Raw genomic sequence first — 23,159 nt, forward strand, 5'->3', positions numbered from 1 at the left:
AACTATCAAATTTGTATCTAGCAACATACAGTTGCAACTTGAACCTTTTGAACTCAAGTTCAAGGTTCAATGCATCTGAAATAGATGCATAGCTATAGTGACCAAGTTCCATGGGAAAGACCAACCCGGACTTCCCTCCACTCTTTTTATCAATGTATGCTAGTTGATGACACAACACAAACTAGGGTAACCTGAAAGGTTCACCCTGAAAACCACCAACTCAAATATAAGTGAATAGAGGGAATTGAATAAAATAACTACCATAAATGCCGACGAATTCCATGGCCTCCGTTGTCAACCTCCTGTTTGTGTTTCCCTACAACTCGTAAACCAATCTCCCTACGAAAATGTCATTCCATCTCATAAAATTCTCTGCATACCTCTATTCCTATAGGTGAGGATAATACCCATACACCTTTATACCATCAACCCAGGGTTCATGATGCAATCCATTTCAATCGTGGGTACATGCAAGCATATAAAACAAATACAATGACATAAAGAAACCACTCATTCTAGCAAACTTGTTCAGACTTTTGTGCAATCTTTCCGCTATCACCTGCCCCCAATCCAAGTAGGCGCTACCATTCAACATGTCTTGGATATAGAAGTACATCCAGTCTTCCCAGTAGAAGGCATGTGCATTGCCTTTTAGCCTATTCAATAGAATGACAATGTCTTGCACCTTTTCTATGAAGTGTTCTCTAGTAAGCGGCCTTGGTAACCTGGACCAGGCTTTTTGAACCTTTAGTAACCAATTCTTGGCAATGACACTTTTATAAGTGCTCTTCTTGTCAGAGAAGAATAAGTAGGATGTGCCAATGGTCCAGTCTTCAAATGGCTCTTTATGGGGTATACCCATGGCTGCCATCACAGTCTCTTTGTCAATTTTCAACAACACTTCACCATTGACATTCCTGATACATCTGTGCTCTGCATCATACCTATTCATACATTCTAGCAGTAGCTCTGGGCATGGTGCAACAATGGGAAATGTGATGGCCTCAATCAAACCACTCTTCACTATTATTTCCATCATTGAATTCTGAACTGGGTTTTTGGCTCTCTCAAGAAAATCAGAGAGATCCGCTAGAGCTAATGAGGTATCTCCCATCTTTGGGAGTGAACTAACCAGGCAAGAAGTGCGGCCTAATTTTGGTAGAGTGGGTCTCATTATGGCCCCTCTCATTTTAAATAAACAATTACAGGAATGCAATGTATTTTATACACAACAAAGGAGAATGAACGACAGCTAGTTTCCAGAATAAGAAGATACAACATAAGAGAGAATGACTGAAACTAACTTGGTCTCAATAGAAAATCCTTGGAAAGCTTCTGCATGCAGACACAATACCTTCAATTTTTCCCGCTTGCATTACTACTAAGGAAAATTCTAGAAACAATTGCTAGTTTCTGCAACAAAGATAGACAAAATAACTCTCAAGACTTAGCTGGTTGTACTATTTAAGTAAGTTCATGTGAGCTATCACCTGATTTGACATATAGCCAACATGCATTTAATTTCAGATAAATTCATCACACGACTCATGAATTATCATGATTGCTTGTCATAATTTTAGAAACTAACATTTTTGAATTCCCTGGAATATTCTCTTTTCCTGCCACCATATTTACTTTATGATACATGTATCAATTTTGCATAGGACTTTTTGATCTTTAAGAATTTGAACTTTTAACCTTGAACCAAGAACCAAGAGATTCAAAGGTTCAAGTTCAAATATGAGAAACAACATAGAACAACACAAAACACCAACTACGCGACAAGACAGATAACAATTAATGAGAAAAGATGAAACCGACGCAAGACTAACTTTGAACCTTGAACCTTGAACCAAAAAGGTTCAATGGTTCAAGTTCAAATCAAATTTACACAAAGCGCTTGCCTTATCATAAAATAGAGCCGCGAAGAAAAAATCTTTAAAGTGCGATTTGCACTTTGAACCTTGAACTTTTAAAAGGTTCAATGACTCGGGTTCAAAGAAAGAAAATATATGACCAAAAGGTGAGCTCCACATTTAAAATTTTAATAAAAATTGAGAGGGAACTAATAACCAAGAACCTCTTTATTTTTTCAATTTCTTTTATTTCCGCTTTGGCCATTCTTTTATCATGCAACCTTGTTCCCAACCTGTTTGAAATTCTGTTGTGTGAAACTGCATTGTCCATGTTCTTTTGAAACATTGTCTAGAATTCTTTTAGAAAACCTTGTAAAACCGCAAATATTTTAGTTAGTAATACACCAACAGTATCTACCCTCACACTTTGCATCTGTTTTAATATCCTTTTATTTTCTTGCTGCAACTCCTTGCATTTTTTCTTTCATTGAGAGCTATTCGGAGTAACAACCATTGGCACCCGTTTCCCACTTCTCCTTAGCATTTCTTCATACAACACCTTGTACTGGTTCCTCTCCCTCACTACTCTGACCATCTATTCTTTATTGAATTTTTAAATATCCACTCCAGTATCAACAGAAACAATTGGATCAATTTCACCAACTTTTAGTTTCATCATATGGCCAAAGGCCATGTCAACATCAATGATCTTTGGTCTCTTGTGGGGAGGGTACAAAGCCCATAACCTCAAAGATTCCTCATCCTGATCAAATCTTGAACCAATAAATACATCATTTACACCTCATATATCCAATTTGAATTCCTTATTTTCTGAATGCAATAAACTGTCAAAGATAAAAGAAGCACTGAGGTCCCATCCAGGAAACAAAATCACCCCAACCTCTGTAAGCAGTTGCCTCACCTTTTGAGGGGTCATTGCGGTTATCTCTGCATCAATTTCCTCTTTTAATTTCTTTAACAACTCAGCCTCATTATCATGTATTATGTTGGGAATAGAGTCCCTCAATTTCCTCCCTTTAAAATTGTACAAGAATGTTTTAAATTCTTTGGAATGAATAAAACATCATCAGAAACAAAAGTAGAAAACTCCTCTAACCGAGAGTTAGCATGAACTTCTAAAGCTGTCTCTATTTGGCCTTGCATGTCTAGCTCTTCTTCCTTCTCTGGCACTTGCCATCCAAAGACAACTGCATTCTCATCAGATTCACTTTTTGCCTCCTCCTCCTTGATTTCAATTTCCTCGAGTCTCCATCTCTTTTCTGCTAGTTCATTATTTAGTTGATCAATTACCTCTTTGGCCTCTGCATCCTCCATGTTCCTAAAGATACTGACATGCAGATAACCTCCCAAGTTCTGGCTCTTCTTGCAAGACTGAATGTATCCTTCAGGATCATATCTTTTCTTGGCATAATGCTCATACAATTGTATTCTTCTATCATCTTCTTATCAATTATTTCATAAGCTTTGGTTGACACTATGGTGAAATCACCAAAACTTGGTGTCCCATGCAGGAAGGCTTGCTTACACATATATGCAAAATGTTTAGTAGTGGACACACTCAATTGCCTCACAATCTCTAGATAAGATATTATGTCCACTACTAGTTTTGGCAGCATGTAGGGGCTCCTCTCAAATCAATATACTCTAAAAAATGTAAAATCCTTACTCACAAACTAGTCCCCCAAGTTATGATCAACAATGTGTCTTTCATCATAATCCTTGGGTCTTAGGAGCCTCTTGATCTCGTCAAAGATAGACCCTTCACATGAAATCCCATACATTCGGTACAATGGCATCATGATAAGTTCTTCAAACTTAATATACTTGGATCTCATATATCAAGAATCCCAAAGAGATGTCCACAATTGGATAGGCTTCTCCTCACCTTCCCTATTTTTGGTATTTAATTTTAGGCCCTAAGGCCAAAAACCCTTTACATATCCATAAAATAACACTAGATGCATCAATAGTGAATAAAATTTGAAATTGGGATGAGTATCATGCCTAAGGTTTAAAAAACCTTCATGCAACCTCTCCACCAGATATGCTACATAGCCAAAAGGCTTAGGTTCATACATTTGTATATCAGAGGCTAACACCAGTGGCCCAGTGCTTGCCAGATCAGGCACCTTCACCCCTCCTACTTGCCCACACAACATATATGTGGACTACAAGTAGTGTTTGAACAAATCAATATTGAATGGTGGCCCGTCTTCCTCTCTTAATTTTCCTACCTATGTCTTTTGAATGGAAAATTTCTAGCCGGTATATGTAGTGTCCATTCTGAGGCTTCCTCCAACTCCCCAAAGGACAAGTGCTTATGAGGAGTGGGGTCTAAATTGGAAACCTCATTTATGGTACCTGCAAAAAATCTAATAAATGCTTCCCCATTTGGGAGTTGAATGCACCTCTTCATCGAATTATAATTCCTCACCAAAACCTTTAGCAATCTTATGTTTACAAAAACATTGGGGACTGTTAGCTTACCTAAATTTGTCATCCAAGGATTGCAGAGTGACATCTCCTTGCTCCTTCTCAAATAGTGGAACATAAATAGTTCACGTCCCCTTACCTTGGTCTAGACATCTCCGACTTCTCTGTAGTTGTCTTCTAATTGGTCTCTCCTTGACAAGTGCTGCTTCGCCCTTCTGGATTTTGGGCCGGGTGCCTGCATTTGGTCTATCGTGTCTTGGTTTAACTTCTTGACTGGAGGCACCTCTTCAGTTTTTCCTTTCTTCACCTTAGAGTCAGGGCTGTCAGTCACCCTCTTCTTTCCTATTGAACTTGAAGCTTCCATTTTTGCAATTACAATCCGCTGCTCTATTTTTCAAAGGCGCAATGTGCTCTATCTGTGTATTCTTCTTTCACGAGTGCATTATTTAGACAAGGAAATTTCTAGTTCTATCGTATTCTTTTGCAATAATGAACTTCTCATAAAATTTGCCTCATGCGAACCATAGATGCATCTACTGCAAGTATTAAATAGAAGACTTTTAAAAATTTTGGTTTTGAATTTTGATATGACAACAACTCATCAACATGTCTCCCCGATGAATATTTCCCTTTTGGTGCTCTCTGAACAACCTTTTATCTGCTTTGACATCTTACTTTCTCTTATTGGGATACCCTAAGCCGATGATTCCTTTTCCTACTTATCGGTATATCTCAAATAGATATTCTCATCGGGCGTCGAGTGAGCTCATTTAGCATTATCGCGATAGGCATTGTTTCCCCGATGGGCTTCACCATCGGCATAGATCTTCCCAATGCAACCAAATTCATCTCCACGAGTCTTCCTGATAGTGTCTTCGCTCTACTCAATCAGTCCACTCCTTCATCGGGTATCAGGGTAATTCGAAATGAAACATGCCAAAAGTCTTCCCGATAGAGTATGTTCCATCGGTATATGTTTCACTGATGATTTCTTCGGGTGACAAGGTAGCTCAAAGTAACACATACCGATCACTTTGGCTATACCGATGCAACTAGCTACATCGCCATGAGTCTTCCCGATAGTGTCTTCACTCTGCTCAATCAGTCCACTCCTTCATCGGGTATTGGGCTAATCCGAAATGAAACATACTGATAAGCAAAGTCTTCCCGATAGAGTATGTTCTATCAATATATGTTTTATCGATGATTTCTTCGGGCATTGGGGTGGCTCAAAGTAACACATACCGATCTCTTTGGCTATATAGATGCAACCGACTTCATTGCCATGAGTCTTCTCAATAGTGTACTCTGCTCAATCAGTCCGCTCCTTCATTGGGTATTGAGGTAATCCGAAATGAAACATACTGATAAGAAAAGTCTTCTCGATAGAGTATGTTCCATCGGTATATGTTTTATCAATGATTTCTTTGGGTGTTGGGGTGGCTCAAAGTAACACATATCGATCACTTTGGCTATACCAATGGACTCTTATTTTCACCACTCTTATCGGTATAAGTCTTACCGATACCCTCATTGGCTATCGGCAAGACAATTCTCCACTATTGCCGCTAGTGTTTACTATACCGATGGGTCATATCGGTATAGTTTTTGCCGATGAATCAATTCTCCTCAACTTTTCTCTTTGATTGGTATAAATTATGCTGATGAGTACAACTCTATCTTGCTACGCTCTCTCATTAGTATATGGTATCCCGATGCCTCCTCACCTCAATTGGGTGATCGTGAACTTCTAGAAGAATTGCTAGTGTATTTTGTGGAATAGGTATACAATTGGTAAAACATATAGTTGGTTGTTCTCTCTCACAATGTAAAGTATATTTTGAATTTTCATTTTGGATTGGGGCATTGAAATGGGGCTTACTTTTGCAATTTGGAACTGCAAGGCAAGAAAGAATGCTTTGCTTCATGCTTGTTCATATGCTATGACTTGATCAGACCAGATGTGGCTTTGGAGCTTGCCTAGAATATGATTGACTTTGTGTTTCCATACCTACTTTAGGTTCTTGGTATACTCTGATGATTCTGTGAATATTTGAAGTTTCTCTTTAATAAACATTTTAAATCTTCTGCACAATTAAATAGATAATATTCAAAGAATTTTTTTTTCAAAGTCCATTTGAGAATACATGACAAAAGTTGATGAGCTTGTTAAGGACAAGATAGAGGCTGTCCAAGAAGAGAAATCCAAGGAGAAAGAAGAGAAAGATCTTTTTTCTCAATAGGTATGCATTTTGCTTAATTGAGCCTCAAGGAGCACTTGTTCTACTCTACTGATGGTTTTTAAAAATTCAAATAAATATGTGCCTATTTTGTTTACAAAATATAGCATTTTAAGTGCATAATTAAGGAAATTATAGAAAATAGCATGCACATTTTTAAGAGCATAATTAAGGAAATTATAGAAAAATGGCATTTTTCAGGAAATTATAGAAAAATCACGTGCTAACATATTGCACTATGTAAAAAGGATAATCTTTACAAGGATGCAATGGAAAGTAGTTCTCAAACGGGTGATCGTGAACTTGCAGAGGAATTGCGGGTGTATTTTGTGGAACAAGTTAGAGGTTGTCCAAGAAGAGAAATCCAAGGAGAAAGAAGAGAAAGATCTTGTTTCTTAACAGGTATGCATTTTGCTTAATTGAGCCTCAAGGAGCACTTGTTCTACTCTACTGATGGTTTTTAAAAATTCAAATAAATGTACCTATTTTGTTTACAAAATATAGCATTTTAAGAGCATAATTAAGGGAATTATAGAAAATAGCATGCACATTTTTAAGAGCATAATTAAGGAAATTATAGAAAAATAACATTTTTCAGGAAATTATAGAAAAATTATGTGCTAACATATTGCACTATCTAAAAAGGATAATCTTTACAAGGATGTAATGGAAACTAGATCTCAATCGGGTGATCGTGGACTTGCAGAGGAATTGTTGGTGTATTTTGTGGAGCAGGTATTTCGTGGAACAAGTTAGAGGTTGTCCAAGAAGAGAAATCCAAGGAGAAAGAAGAGAAAGATCTTGTTGCTCAACAAGTATGCTTTTTGCTTAATTGAGCCTCAAGGAGCACTTGTTCTACTCTACTGACAGTTTTTAAAAATTTAAATAAATATGTGCCTATTTTGTTTATAGAATATAGCATTTTAAGAGCATAACTAAGAAAATTATAGAAAATAGCATGCACATTTTTAAGAGCATAATTAATGAAATTATAGAAAAATAACATTTTTCAGGAAATTATAGAAAAATTATGTGCTAACATCAGGGAAAACTTTAAGAACCCCCTCCCCCCCTTGGACAAGGTGTTAAAACCTGGCGAAATTTGTATAATTCCTGAGGAAAATTTAAATTTTACTAGCAAAATTTTGCGATATACGGAGAAAAAATAATAATCTCCATTGGCGAATCATCCGTGATCGCTCAAAGTTTGTGAAAAATCCTGGCAAATTGTAATGTTTTTAAAACCAAAAAAATATTTGCATGGGCGAATTGTTATATTTTTAAAACCAAAAAAATATTTGCATTGGCCATTTTAACCTATTTTCAAACCATAAAAAAAAATATTGGCGATTTCAACCTATTTTCAAACCATAAAAATAAAATATTGGTGATTTCAAGCTATTTTCAAACCATAAAAAATATATTGGCAATTTAAAGATATTTTCAAACCATAAAAAAAATATATTGGCGATTTCAACCTTTTTCCAAAACATAAAAAAAATATATTGGCACCTCAGCAGTCCCCGTCAAGTCATTAAAACACGTGGCACAAAGTCATCAACTCTCTGCCCGAAAGACTGCCCATTAGAAAATTTTGTGACCTAGCGACAAGCCCTTATGACTCTATCTCCAACTCACAAGCTGAAAAATGCTAAGCCTTCATAACCTCGAGATCTAGCGACTGAGGGAAACTAAACTACCACTCGCCAATTCTCGACCACAAAATGCTAAGTCCTCATCACCGCAATGACTTGGAGATATTGGCAACTTTAACAATTGTCACGTACTCACCAACATAAAACTATTTATCTCTTAACCGCTAGCACTTCACTCACAAGCTCACGGCTTGATCAGGGCTTCAAACATTTAACTTCATGAGTTGGTGATAACCATAAAACTTAACCACAAACTATCTAGTTGCTAGCTCGCGACCTAAAAATGCTAACATTAAAAAAACATGAGAGCTAGCGACAACTGTATGAAATGAGTTACTCGCTAACTCTCGCGACTATAATGTATGACATTAGACCAACTTGAGACCTTATGACCAAAGCAATTTCATTAACAATCTCCAGCTTAGTAACATAAAACGCTAACACCCAAAAAGCTAGCGACCTCATGATGTAAAACCAAACCAACTTGTAGCCAACTCGCGGTTTGATTACCTCCTCAGAAATTTTACCTTGCGAGCTGGCGATAACCATAAAACTTAACCATAAACTATTTGGTCGCTAGCTCACAACCTAAAAATGCTAACATTAAACAAACATGAGAGCTAGTGACAACTGTGGTGGCAAGCTAATATGTATGAGGAATTTTTAAGGCTTGGATGCTGACTCATTCCTGAGGGACTAGTTTGAAGGTTTCTCCCAAGTCAAGGTTGATTAGACAAGCGAGGATGACGGTTTTAGAGGCATAAAAGAATTGGATAGCTTCTAAGTTAGAGATGGGAGATCACGAATTTCTCTAAGAAATTAGAGCTCAGGTTGTTTGTTATCAGGGATTCTGAAGTAGAATTTGTCCAATCAAGGAGGAATAAAATCAGAATAAAATTGTTCACAAAACATGAGCCTTAGCAGGATGCAGTGGATTTTATAGGCATGACTTCTAGAGTCTAGAGTCATGTTGAAAAATACCAAAACGATGATTTTTCACATGAATGAGCATCACTAGATGAAGTGTTAAAAAGTTATAAACACAATGGAGTGGTGACTTAATTGGTCGAAGAGGAAAAAAACCTTTTTCATTTTCGGAGAGTGGTTTTTTCCTCAGAAAGGAAGATGGCGTTTGAGAAGGATTGTGCACAGAGTTGTTGTGTGCTCTGTGATACCAGATGGGTGTTGTTTGTTTCTCCTGTGTGAGTTTGTTTATTGTTAGAGGGGTTGTGAAACTGAGAAGGATTGCTAGAGGGGGCATGAAAGCCTTTTCTTAGCAAGAAAGGCCACACATGGCACATCCTCTACTTCTACTCTGCCACAAGATGGCAGGGGGTTTGAAGAAGGAGCCCATAGAGGAATGAAAGAATGATTTGTTTGGGTGGGGAGTGGAAGCCAATCATCTTTGTGATGACATGGAAGCTACAACCCCTCCCCAACATATAACATTTACCCTAAAGCTCCTCTTTCCACTTTCCCCAATCTTGGGCATGAAGGCTCGAGCTCCTCTTTCCATTTTCTCTATACTTGGGCATGAAGGCTGAAGCTCCTCCTCTATTTTAATTTTTAGGGGTGACTTTACTTCTTGCCAGGTCCTAGTATCCCTTCCGAGAAGGGAAACAATATGTTGGATAGAATGTAACATCTCACATTCCATCTGAAGGCATCATGGTGATAATGGCATGGCTCAAGCAGTTTTGCTTCTACAAATTTTCAGTTGAAAATTTTGATTCATGGCCAACACATGGATAAAGAATATTTTATAACACAATTTTGCATAAGGCCTTTTAGGCCTAATTGCTGAGAGTAAATATTTTGTTGACATGTGTCTCTTGGCCTGAAGCTTGTTGCTCCCTTTGCTTCTATAAAAAGGGAAATCAAGGCCATTAGAAGGGTTCCTTTTGGGGGGTTCTCCTAAGGGTTCCAAAATTATGGTGCCTTTGGGGTTCCTTTTCTGGTTCCAGTAGTGATTCTAGACTCTAGGTGAAGGGAGCAAGTTGTATAGTCATTTATAGAGCAAATGAAAAGAATTTAGTGTCAAGTTTTGTGCAGGTTCTTGAAGGAGTTATATATAAATTTATTTTGTGATAGAAGTAGTAATTTTATTCAATAGATATTAAATTCTGATCTATTTCTCTTCGGTGTATAATTCTATCTCTTTCAAATGAATAATCATGAGTTTTTTCATTTGTTACATTGTTATGGTGTATGCAATTTTTCATTTAATGCTTCCTATTATGCCCAGGAATGCAGAATTTTTGTTAATCTAGACTCTAGAATCATATTAAGGATTCACCTCATTGTAATTGGTGGGTGGATTACTTAAGGGAAGAGGGTTTTGAGGTCCCAGAAAACTTGCCGAACATACTGATGGATAAGATACAAGAAATCTTGAATGTTCACTACGGAATAATATATATATAAAATCTATATTCATATATACACATATAATGGCAGGGATAAAAAGGTCGAGATACATGTTGATTATAGGTATGAGAAAATGCCAACTTTATGGAGGAGGGAAAACATGTACATGATAGTCATTTAACAAGTTTATATATATTACATAAATATTAAACATCCATAGCATATAAAATCATAAGAGTATTAAGAATGAAAGTATCAAACACCACAAATAGATAGGAATACAACATAATTAGTAAAACATGCATGCAACTCAATTAAAGGGAATATATTTTGAGGATCCAATTCCATGATAGATGTTATAGACAAATCATGCTTTCATAATCAGAGGCAAACAAGAAAACATATTCACCCACAATGAATCAACTATTATAATTGGAAGGTCACTTCACCAAGACAACATCAAGACAACAAACCAGTGCCTTATACTAGGGCATAGAGTCACTTACAATTCAAAGACAACTTGATAATAAACTTCAATAAGATTCATTTGCAGATAAACAAGAATGAATATGCCATTACATACACAACCAAGATTCATACAAATGATATAATCATCAGATTTTTATTTAAAAAAATGATTTCACTGAAACTGCCCCAAGAACTTTAATTCTTCCTTAAAATAAATCCTAGAACAATTCCATAATCTGCCTTGCAGACACGTAAACTAAAAAACCCTTGAACATTCAATTCACAATGAAAACTTAAATTCAACACAAAGACAATTATGTGAAGATCTCAAACTGCAAATGATATTGATATTATATTCATAATGATATCAGAAAGTAAATTCAAAATGCGATTCAGCTATGCACTTATCAAATTCTTGAACAGTTGAACTATTATAACTATATCAGAGTTTTCAACATCAATAAAAGTGGCCAACTAGCCATCCCTCTAATCTACCGATCAAAAAAAAAAGTGGCCATCCCTCTTAAATTAATCTTGGAATCCTTTTATAAGATGAGGATTCAACAAGCTTAGAATTACTTTGAGGAATCTTGGGTACCAACCTGACATTTCTTCTTTTGCTTTAGCATGGATTGCCACCTGTCCACCTCTTTGTCTATTGGCCAACTCAATGCCTTTACCTCTTCCAACTTTGCAACTGAATCTATCCATCTGGCATCTATAACTTCCCTGGCCTCAACAATAAACTTTGTATGGTCAACCTCAACCTTGAGTAGTGAATCAAGCATACCGTTAAGGAAATCAACATCAACTTGTTCATCTATATGCTTGATTATTTCTACTTCCTCCAGAATCAAATTCGTTGGTCCAATCAGAAAATGATTTCAAATCTTTATTACTATCATAAATTGAAGGCACCAATTTACTATAACCTTCCCCAAATGTCTGCAATTTTTCATTTATAAGCACATCCTTCCCAGTGAAAAATGCATAAGTTGCATTCATTACCTCCACCATGTCTTTAGTGACACTGATCTTGGGAGGGAACTTGTCGCTATACATCATTTCAGTATCTAGCTTATTCATTAATTTGCTTCTTCCTGACCAAACATTGAACTATAGCCTATAATCTGTTTCACTATAGCCTACAAATATGCCCTTGTTGCCAGAAGGTTCCAACTTTGTCCTTTTATCTTTGGGTATATGTATATACACTAGACAACCAAATATCCTCAAATGACTTATATTCTGGCTTCACCCCTGTCAATGCTTCTTTAGGTGTCTTATTCTCCAAAATATGGTGAGGGCATCTATTTTGAACATAGACAACAGTTCTAGAAGCCTCAGCCCAAAAAGAAGTTTGAAGATTTTGATCATGGATCATGGCTTTGGCTGCTTCCACAATAGTTCTATTTTCTCTTTTTGCTACACCATTCTATTGAGGATTATAGGGAACACAAAAGTCCCTCTTAATCTAGCTTCAATGCAAAATTTATGAAAGTTACTGGAGGTGTACTCTCCTCCATTATCATATCTAAAGACTTTGATCCTCTTCCCGCATATTTTTTCTACTTGATCTTTGAATTCCTTATATCTCATAAGTACCTCTTCAGATTCTTTACTCTTCAAGAAATAGATCCAAGTCTTTCTCGAGTAGTCATCAATAAAAATAACATAATACAAGAATCCACTGAAGGATGCAATAGACATGAAAGTGAAGGAGACCCAATCTTCTATGCCATATCTCACAAGTACTTGATGGGTCATGAAGCAAAGATTGAGGAGGATGAGTGCAAAGTCTATAAAGATATCCATGATGAACTCCAATGACTTGAGTCATCTTGATGTTTGATTTCTTTGGCCATGCAAGGACTTTTCCATCTACGAATGCAATTCAATATCCTTTGTCTTCCAAGGCTGATATGGAGACAAGATTTCGCTTAATTCCCAGAATGAATAGTACACCATTCAATTGCAAGGAAATGCCTAAATTTAAGTGAAGAGAGGAGGTCCTAGCTCCTTTCACGAAGTAACTAGTATCATCTTCAATGATCACTTGTTCATTTGAATTTCTCTCCACCAAATCATTTAGATGTCCTCTAAATCTGATAATGTGGCGAGATGCACCACTGTCAATCAACCAAGTATTATGGTCGGTAGGCACATTACTTGAAAGGGCTGAATAGAATATGAATCCATCTGAATCATTTTGTGGAAGAGTCTCACCAACACCTGCAATGGAAGCTTGAGGCATAGGCATAGTTGGACATTCTTTTGTGTAGTGACCATATTTGTCACATCTAAAGCATTGAACTTTTGAAATATTCTTCCTTCTTTTGAATGTAGGAGCATCATTGGATTCCTTATCTTTCTTACCCTTCTTCTTTGAGGAGTGAGAGACAAGAACACGAATATCTTCATTTGTAGAGATTTGGCCAATGCCTCTCGTAGCCAATCTTGACTCTTCTTGAATGTAGTCTGTCTTGAATTGATCAAACTTAGGGAGTTTTGATCTTGCGCTTATCCCTTGTATAAATGACTCCCATGATGAAGGGAGACCATTAAGTGCCAACATGGTTAACTCTTTGTTATCTATAATGTGTCCAATGGTAGATAATTAATCTCTCAATTCAGTAATCCTCATGAAGTATGAGATGATGGATTCTCCTTCTGTCATCTTGATATGGTGAAGTTGTTGCTTCAATGCAAGAGCTTGAATTGTGTTGTTGATCTCACACATCTCCTCTAATGTCTTGAACATGTCATATACTATCACAACTTGGAGATAATTGGCACAATGTGATCTTTTATAGAGTCAACCAACATTTTCTTTGCTTTGGTGTTCTTTCTCTTCCATTGAAGCTTCTCATCCTCTTCGGTTGGTTCCGATGCCACTTTCTCCAGGAATTTGTCTAATTCATTTTCCTCCAAGGCAAATATAACTCTAAACTTCCAAGAGATGAAGTTTGATGCACCCTCAATTCTATCTTCAACTTTAAGTCCGTTCACCATCTTGACGTTGATAGATGTAATCAAACTCGAAGGCAATAATGAAGGATAACCTTGCTTCTATGAATCTGATATGATCTTTTCTTAAGCCTGCTCTGATATCATGTTAAATTTCAATCAGATTTGAATAAGCAGGTAATGTTAAAATTTTATTTGTAATTTGATCACAATCTGATATCAATGGATGATATCAATAAATCACCATACACAACAATACATGAAATCTGAACTGCACTGATGTAATAACTCGATCTGCTGTCGATATTCAATCTACCTGAAGATGACTTCACTCTGTCACATAATGAATATGATCTGCCATAAATTAATATAGACTACCACAAGAAATTTTCTCTACCACAAATGAATGTCAGCTGCAATGAATGGATATTAATAGACTGTGATATCGAATTGCTATAGCTATCGAACTTTCTGTATGTGTTCATTGATTGTTTGTTGTAGAATATCAATCTGCTTGGTTTATTTTCTGATATGAAGGAGGAGAAATATAATCTCCCTTATATCCGTCAAGGGTGACCCTTCCCCAAGGGTTGACACCCTACAAAGAATCACGACCCAATGAAGGGTGGTGACTTTCAACATAAGTCGACTACTTAACAAATATTAACAAATGACCAATTGGTTTATACACATATCGGATATTATTAGCAAGCTTATTAATCATGCATATAGAATAAGGTATAAGGCATAATTAAATAGATAATCGTAACACAAGTTGTGTAAGGCCGATAGGCTATTCACACATTTGGATTTGCTTAGTTGGCTTTAAGGAGACCAATTGACGCTATATCATCAACATTTGGATCTTGATATCTTGTGTGCAATCAAGTCTCTTATTTACCATCAATGACAACTTCCAGATATGACAACAATTCAAACACACCATACAATACTTCTTACACCCTTCAAAAAAAATAAAAATATATCCCTTTTAAATCTTTCATATAAAACTGAAGGGCGAAACCTTTTCACAATGGATGCATTCTTTCTAAGAGAGGCATCTTTCTACTCATCGATCACAGCCCTTTGTGAACAATTGTCTTCTTTACTTATTAATTTCTATACTCGATGCTTTCTTTGAATGAAGTGTTGTCATTTTATAAGTTGGTTTTCTATTATTTATAGTGAATAACTAATAAACAAATTTTTATGCTTTGAGGACCACCTTAATGTGAATCAATGCATATTCATATTATTTAACAAGCAAATTTTTAGTTAACAATGTTGCCTTCAATTGATTTAGTATAATCAGATCTCCTTCAACAAGCTCATTGTTATTTACACCTTCAACGCATGTCGAGGCTTCCTCACGAGAAGGAGAATGAACAAACACATAATATTTTATTTTCTTTTTGATTTGGAGAGGTTGCATGACAATTGAACTTTCTTAGCTGTGTATTTCTTGAGTTCCTCGTTTGCTCAAAGACTGTCTTTAATCATTTAATTTATGTTGCCATGTGTTTGGTTTGGCAACCAAGTTTGTAGTTGACTATACATGAATTCAATTTGTGTATTTAAACATATATTTCAGAATCGTTGATGCAATTCTATGATGTTGGTCACCATGTTTCCTCTAATATATCATTGCCGAAACTTTACACGGAAGAAGCGACTTAATCATTTGATGAAATAATTCTTTGGTAGATGTGAATTGATTTTCCTTGCATGACTTCTACAATCATACATTCTTGTAAGCATCAAGGGGTCTTATACTGGCCATTTTTATAATTTTTAAGCACAAGTAATCATAGGCATACATGAGTAGATATATTGTGAACACATCAGGTATGAACCATACTCAAAGCATACATATAGATTTACGTAAACACAGAGAATACACATAAAAAGAAGAAGCACACACGTGAATATATGTAAACACGGAGCATAAATGTATTGTTAGATTCCTTCTCATTGACTAGAATGATTCATTGATTTATCTTTAACCTATAGGATGGTAGGATCAAACGTCCAATACCACTTGTAATGCCCCTTTCTAAATTTTATCCTATGAATCATAAAATTATTAAGTTAGGGTTAGAGTTTATACCTTGTCAGCTTAGAAACAGAAGGTTAAATATAGATTCCTGCACATGCTAATAAAACCATAGACAAAAAAATACATTCCTTTGATGAATAAGCGTGAAGGTTTTACATCATGACATGAATTCTAATTTATGTAAACATGAAGTAGGGAAGGAGTATACTATGAGGCCTGCTATAGAGTCTCTCTACCCAAGCCCAAGAGAGATTGTTTCTTTCAACCTTCTTGCTCCACGTGATGACTCTACCTTTCTCCTCATATATCAATCTTCATGGAGAGATTACCTTGTGGGTTAGGGATGAGACTGTAACCAGGTTGCTAGAATCCTCAAGGTAAGTGCTCTCAAGGTCCTAGATGCCTCTAGGGTCGTTCTAGGACAACCAAATTACAAATCTCTCCTAACATCTCCATCACACCTTCATTCCCTTTCTCACAAGTGAGCATTGCAATTTTGATTTAAATACTTTATATTTTTATCAGTATGTTCTTAATGATTTGAGACTCCATGATTCATTACATAACCTCTCATATTACTGTACACAACTTGTATTCATTGTATGAAATTACTATTAATTGCCGAGATAGTATTAATTTGATTGTGTAAGTTAACATTAATTGTAAATCAGTATTCAACATATTACCCTGCTTATGCTATTTGTGCCAATTGTCTTATGATTTATGAAGTTATTTAATATGTTCCTTTATGAATGTAATTATGTGATTGTGGATCATAATAGCATATATATAAGATTCTAGTAAGTAATCAAAATGATGTTGCCATGACAAGAGTCATGGGAGTATTTCTTTGTCTAAAATCTGAACTTGCTGTCCTGTGCGAATTATTTCCTCCTATTTGGATCGATGGTGTTGTCCTTCGGTGATTTTGATTCTTTTTCTTTATATCTCTCCATGTTAGGGAGAGGTCATACCTCTTCATCATTTATGCCCTCTGGCAAGAGACACACCCTTAACATTCTTTGAATGAGTGAAACTCTTCATTATTTCTGTCCTTTGAAAGGGACACAACCTTTCACAATCAGATCTGCACTTTTGATTCCCCAATTATCCCCTCTTCAAATGAGTTCTCTTCTCCCTTTTATACCTCATATTTGGGGGAGTCGCAACTTATCACTTCATGCCTTTTGACCCTTCATTAACTCTAATCAAATTTTAATTATATTTAATTATATTTTTTTACATTTTAATTAAATTTTTCTTTTTTTCTTTTGTATTTTAATTTTTTTATTATTATTATTTATTATCGTATTATAGTTCAAAGTGGGGACATTACATTCCATTTTATACAATATTTTTTATTTGTTCGAACATCATGTTCAATATATATTGTCTTTAATCATCCTTTATCATTACTCTTTATATTTAATATTATTTTTGTCCAATCCATTGGTTTGGATTACAAGTTTGTGTAAATATATTGTTTAGTTGTAATCTATTCTCTACTTATTGTTAGTATTACTGGATGATTATTTATGGATTTAGATGTAACTGCTATTAGCAATTGAAAGAAGAAAAGCTAAAAGAAGAGGAAAAATACATGTGGGCTAATGTGCATGGAGTGAAACTGAAGGTCTGCAATCTATTCTTATTAGTGATAAGTAGAATTACTACAGAATCTTGTCTTTACATTTCTTTTCATTTGCCTATCTAGTGAAGAAGATTTTTTATTTGCATTGTCGTAGGGAGTTTCAGAGTTGAACCCCTTGGGTTGTTCTGTGGTCGGGGAGAGCATCCAAAGGTTTGATTTTTATATACTTCAAAAAATTGATATGCTAAATGTTGAAAAACTTTTGGCTATTTAGGGCTGGAATTTTTTTGCTGGTGGTTATCATTTCTTTTTGAATCTTTTGTTAGTACCACAATGATAAATTTTTTTTGTACCTATTCTTAGATGGGTAAATTGAAGAAGTATATTAACCCAGAGGATATTACTATTAACATTGGGAAGGATGCCCCCATTCCAGAATGTCCAATTCCAGGCCACAGGTTATACAATATGTGTTATCTATTGCTAATTGCCATTATCAATGATATCTAGTTTTGGTGTTCACTGCTAAACATGTGAAGTTTTTTTCTTGGTTCTAAGTATGTTTTTTAGGCTATTTCCTCCCTACAGGTAGAAGGAGGTCAGGCATGATAGAACTGTCGAATCGTTGGATTTTTGGTATGACTCGATCAATCTCAAGGAATTCAAGTATGTATTTTGGATGCTAGAAGTTATTGAAAAGGTTAGAGTGACTTGGAGAAGTATGAGAAGGCAAGAATGCTCAAGGTAATTTGCTTCTCTCGTGCTTGCTTAATTTTGGTCATCGTTTTTGGAATAATTAAATTAACATTTGTTGGTTTGTATCCAATAAATTCTATGATGTAAAGAATCTTTTTATGTGTTCATCCAAGATTACATAGGTAATATTCGAGATTCATACACAAAAAACTTCAAATCATAGAATATGATTGAAAGAAAAATTGTTGTTGCCACTTATCTTATTGATAGGCTTTCTCTAAGGGCTGGCAATTAGAAGGTGATCTAATAGAGGGTGCTTATTTTGCATGATAGATTTGTATATACATGAATATTTTTGAATTGATATTGTTGTGTGTGCTTTCATTAACATTTAAGAAATACTGTTGCTACATCATTAGAATTTAACACGGTAGTTAGCTACAATTTTTTTTCTCTATTTGTAAATTGGTCCAAATATGAACTGAATTCTACTCCAAACAAGTATTATGTGTCTTATTAGAGTGTTGTTAATTTCTAGTAATTATTTATGTGTGATAATTTTTAGATGACAAATTAGTAATTCGTTTGAGTTATGATGTATAGATAAACAACAATTGGGGTTGTCTCTCTCTTTCTATTAATACTTTTTATTTCACTGCCCCATGTGACATAGCTTTAGACTATTCCCTATTCTTTCTTCCACTTGTTATTTTGATTGATTTGATCTGATTTTTGTATTTAATTTAAAGAGTTGGCTAATTGTTGGACAAATTTTTAATTAGTAAACATAGTAAAAATTAGCCAATTGAAGATTTTTTTGCATGCAAGAATTCCTAGATAAGACTGCAAAAACTCTTCATTGATTTATTTTCAGGCTTTTTCTTTCTTTCTTGTGGAAAAGTTTTGGCATGTAGATACTAGAAAAATTCACCGGTCTAGAAAATTGAGAAAGTAAAGTTGTATGCCTGTATGCAATTTGTTGTCAGATTTAGTGAATGAACATAATCAGACGTACAGATTAATTATTAATCTAGCATTATGCAACTTTTCATAAGAAGTGAAAGGTAGATGCTCTCTCTAATCGATTTAACTATTTTGGAATAACATTCCTATTATTTTCTTGAATTATAGGATGATGATGAGGCTGATACAGTTGGTTGTTATACACTAAAAGTGGAAAATGTGAAATTACTTCCTCCAAATATCATATAGGTGACATGATAACTATAATTTTTATGTCTTATGCTTTAAGATTGGTTACGAACAATCTCACAAGCAACAAATGAAATGCACAAGTTGTTTCTTTTCTAAAGCTTCTGATGGATGAGGTCTTTTCTTTTAGCTTGACTTCCTAGGTAAATATTTTGTCCGATACTTAAATATGGTTGAGGTTGATGAACAGGTCTACATTGCTATCGATCATTTTAGAAAAGGTATTCATGCTTTAGTTGAATGATAAATTGCATTGTACAATGCCTTATATATGAGCTAAACCAATTTTGTTATGTTTCTTATAAATTGTACTTGTATGCTTAAGGTAAACAGGATGGCGATTTTCTGTTTGATGAGCTAGATCCAAATATACTCAATGCTCATCTCAAGAAAATAATGCCTGGCCTCACAAAAAAAAGTCTTTAGAATATATAATGGCTCCACCACATTGGAGAAATTGGCATGTGTTGCATTCCTTAAAAGATGGTTCGCCCCAATACACATATAGATCGGATTTAATTACATTAAGATTCCCAAAGCTCCTAGAGTCAAATAAGAGCCCTATGGCCTCTAATGTTTGAACCCCAGTATTTTGCATGGCTGATGCCCCATGTTTCAATCACTAGGTCACAGGCCATAGCCCGATGAATGGTTTGGCATATGCCAAAGGTTTTTTTTGGTCTACAAATGCTTCACCATTCATCGATTAAATGCACTAACGAAGTGCATTGTTTCATATATTATGGATATGAACTATATATTTTCACAAAATAGAGTCACGCTTGCACTGCATGCTATTTAAATTTTTGAGATCATAGCATCAAGCCTTTATAGAATTGTTTCCAAATTCTTGCAAAATCACAAAACTTGAGTCTAGTCCCTTTTGAAGTGCATTGATTCTCAGTGTTCATCTTTGCTATATTTATACTCATCATAGGGATTAGGATTTCTTTGATTCCTTTCTTGTGGGCTTCATTTGCAAAATATCCTTTAATTTAATGTACACCTTGTGGAGTGATTTAATTCTAAGCACAATGTAATGATTCTCGTGATTGTTTTGTCTTTTGTTTTCTTGTCCTTAAACAACTTCAAGACACAACTAGTAGTGGTGAACTAGAAAAGATTGTTGTCTATCAGTAAGCAAACAAAGAAGCAAGTGCATGTTCACAATTAACAATTTCTAGATTTGTGTTGTTGATTGTTTATTTGAACATTTACAATAGACTACTTATATGTTTTGTTCTATGAGAAGCCTTAGGTCTGATGGTTCTTAAATGTTTGAGTTCTTGTTCAGGTTGTAATTCTTTGTAACCATCAACACTCTGAGTCAAAGTCACACAATGCTCAAATGGATAAAATATCAAGAAAAATGACAACATTTGTGGTATGTCTCTATTTTTATTGCATCATATTAAAGGCATGCACAATGTATTTTTCAATTTTTTTGAAATGTATGTTGTATATTTTGAGTTTTAAAACATGACCTCTTAAACAAGTAGATGCGCTTATAAATGCCACATTGATGTTGCATTGAGTTGCGCTTTTTAATTCTTATATTAAATATGTATGGATTTATTGACACATTGTATTTTTCAAGTTTTAGAAACACACATTGTATACTTCAATTTTTAGAACAATACCTCTCAAACAAACAGTTGTGCTCATAACTATCACAATGATGCTGCATTGACTTTGCACTTTTTCAATCTTTTATTGAAAATGTATGGATTTATGAAGATTAGTTAGGTCTAGTTCCATATAAAGACTTGAGATAGTGAGTCTTAGATCTTATTGTCAGAGTTTATTCATTCTTTGTTTAGATCTTTAACATTTTGGTTTATTAAAAATAGGATCTTGTAAAGGAGCTTGAAACAAATTTGAGCAGGGGAAAAACAGGGAAACAACCACTAAATTATGCAGAAGGGAAGCCAAAGAGAAACTTAAATTTTACCAAGTATGGCCCTTTATGTGGAATCATACTTTTATTTATGAATTCCTATTTGTGTGTACTTGAATATTTGGTATGATAATGTTTATCCTTTTCATGTTGCAGAATTAAAAAAGTAATTGCACAAACCAAGGTTAAAATTGTTAAAATGAAGCTAAGAATGAGAAGAAATGACGATTTTAGGAATCTAGCATTAGAAGCATCTAAGAAAAATTCCTTGGACCCAAGAATCACAGTTAACTCATGCAAGCATCATGATGCTCACATCGAAAAGGTAGTTGTTTTATTCATTTTTTTGCTCTTTATCTTTAGAAGCTATTGCCCAATGTTTGGTTGGTTTCCATCTAGGTGGATTGTTATTAATTCCTCTTCTTTTTTATTGCTGCCAGATATTCAGTAAATCTTTGTTGGACAAATTTGCATGGGCAATGGACGTAGAGAAAAATTACAGATTTTGATGTTTCTTTTGATTTGCAGTCATGTTAAGTGCCTAAAGGTGCAGTTTGTAAGACATCTTTAATGAGATTAAGCAAACTATACCCATTTGGTTTATTCCCTCTTTTTTGGGGGATGGCGTAAAATGCTTTTCTCGAGTCTTGTAGATTTTATTTCATGGATTTAGCCCATGCGAAGTGTTGGGACTGAACAACCCCATCTTTTATGAAATCTATGTAATTCTTTTCCTCCAAGATAGAAATACATGATCTATATATTTACTACTTTAGATCCCACTGTTCTATTCTGGGCTCATGTCCCTTTCTGTGGATTTTCAACATTGTTAAAGAGTAAGAAAACATGTTTTTATTTTATGGTTTGAGAGGGTTGACCTTTTCTATTGTGAGAATTAAACCTTTGTTTGGTCTGGAGTTTGGCAATAAGTTAGTTCTCAAGTGGAAATGTTGACTCAAATTTGACTAGATTTATTGGTTGTTTATGTTGATAATTCTATTGTTCTATATAATTATTTTTTAGGGTGTGTGCATTTGGTATTATTGCTTTATTAGGCAATAGGCTATTATTTGGGAGAAACCTCCCACATACAAGTAATATCTCACACCGTAAAAAAACACTTTCCAATCTCATGCCAGAGGAAAACAACTTTCAGAGAACTATAACGTTCATCTTACATTCAATATTTCACCTGCCACACATTCATTGGTTGAAATAGAAAAATCAATACTTACCAGGCTTGTAATTCTGTGTTATGATTCCCAAAGATACTAAGAAGGGGGGGTGAATCAGTATCTAACCGGTTTCTAGATTTTCTGATCTTATTAAACAAATTGCATTCCAAAATAGTGTACCGATAAACAAGAACTAATGCAGTAAATAAGAACAATAAGCACAACATAGAAAGAACACCATAACACAAGATTTTTAATGAGGAAACCTGGTGTGGGAAAAACCTCGGTGGGATTTGTGACCCACAATATTCACTCACTGGCCAATGAATGAATATTACTTACAATAGGGGCCTGCACATGTAGGAAGGCCAACTGCCTAAAGCTCACTGCTTAATTTACAAAAGTAAGTCTCACTGAATTACAAAATGGATTAATTAAATCCAATATAATGTACTGCTTTAGTTCAACATCTGCTATGCCAGGTTTAGTACCGGTTTAAGCTCAGACGATAACCATAAACCTTAC

At 35.0% G+C, this 23,159-nt stretch overlaps 1 pseudogene; it reads left to right on the forward strand.

Moving 5' to 3' along the window:
* Nucleotides 1–3,209: 3,209 nt before the first annotated feature.
* On the forward strand, nucleotides 3,210–21,968 carry LOC131069273 (DNA topoisomerase 1 alpha-like; annotated as a pseudogene).
* Nucleotides 21,969–23,159: the final 1,191 nt, after the last annotated feature.

The sequence above is a fragment of the Cryptomeria japonica genome, chromosome 11 (assembly GCF_030272615.1).
Source record: "Cryptomeria japonica chromosome 11, Sugi_1.0, whole genome shotgun sequence".
Classification (NCBI taxonomy): domain Eukaryota; kingdom Viridiplantae; phylum Streptophyta; class Pinopsida; order Cupressales; family Cupressaceae; genus Cryptomeria; species Cryptomeria japonica.